Genomic DNA, 1,292 nt, shown 5'->3' with positions numbered 1-1,292 from the left:
TTTTTTTTTTTTTTTTTGGGGAGAGGTTTCAAGCTCAAACAATGTTAGTACATGTTGACAGATGATGATGAAATGACTTAAAATGTCCCAAGTTTTTATATTTATTAAAAAATTATATTTTAAAAGATATGGTTTGACATAATTTTTTTTTATATGTATTTTTATTATTTGATTTGGATTATAGTTATTTACATATAAGAATAATTTGATTTAAGATTACACCATCAATATATATATATATAAAAGAAAATATTTCACTTGAACACATGGGATTCGACCATAAAATATATATTTTATAAATATTTTTAAATATCGATTTTGAATCATGGCTATTCAATTAGAGTTTTAAATAATCACAATCATGATGGTAAGACTTGAACTAAAATCATACTATCAAAAAATCCTCTAGTATTCAAATTAAAGTATCCATTCCAACCATTATATTTTAATAGTTTAATTATTTGATTTACATCATAATGGTAAACACAGCTTTCGAATCAATTTTTCAATCATTAAAACATCCAATAACTGAATAACATGGTAGTAATATTAATTAACTGAATTTGACCTAACAAAAAATATTAATTCATTTGGGCAAAGGGCAACACAAATTAAGGAGTGCATTAAATTTTTTTTATTTCTTTTTACTAAAATTCTTCATCTGAACTAAGGGTATCAATTCCAGGCCTGCTGATTCTAATCAAGTCTGATAGTGGCCAGACCCATTTAATAGACTTGAAGTGTACAAGCCCAACCCATTTATTAAACATGCCTTGTCCCCATGCAAGGTTGCAACCCGTCGGGTGCCTGATTGTTTGATAGTCTGAGCAACCTAACATAAATACAGTCCATTTAGAGCCTGTTTACTCAGCCCGATATGTTTAAAGTCATTTTTAGCTTGAGTAGAGTTTGTTTAGAGATAAATGCCTTATTAGTCCTTTAAGATCCATTTATACCGATTATTGGTAGTCCGATTAAAGACTGATACCCAACGATCATTTAAAACTAGACCCCATGCTTAGTCAATGAGGCCTGATTACTTATGTGGACCGATGATAATGCAAAGTATTAAAGTAGGGAAATTTGATTAGGCCGAACCTAAACCAGCAGGGCATTACTGATATTGACGCCCCTAATTCTGAGCAACATACCCAGCAAATAATGGAGTAGCAGATTACAGTCATGATAAAATGAAGTTCAACTTAATTATAGACAATCACAAATTATTCAAATCACATCTTATACATAGATAATACATATTTTGAAGCAAAAAAAAAAAAAAAAAAAAAAAA

Source organism: Macadamia integrifolia, unplaced genomic scaffold (assembly GCF_013358625.1).
Source record: "Macadamia integrifolia cultivar HAES 741 unplaced genomic scaffold, SCU_Mint_v3 scaffold2153, whole genome shotgun sequence".
NCBI classification, from domain to species: domain Eukaryota; kingdom Viridiplantae; phylum Streptophyta; class Magnoliopsida; order Proteales; family Proteaceae; genus Macadamia; species Macadamia integrifolia.
Note: the sequence above shows the minus strand (reverse complement) of the source record.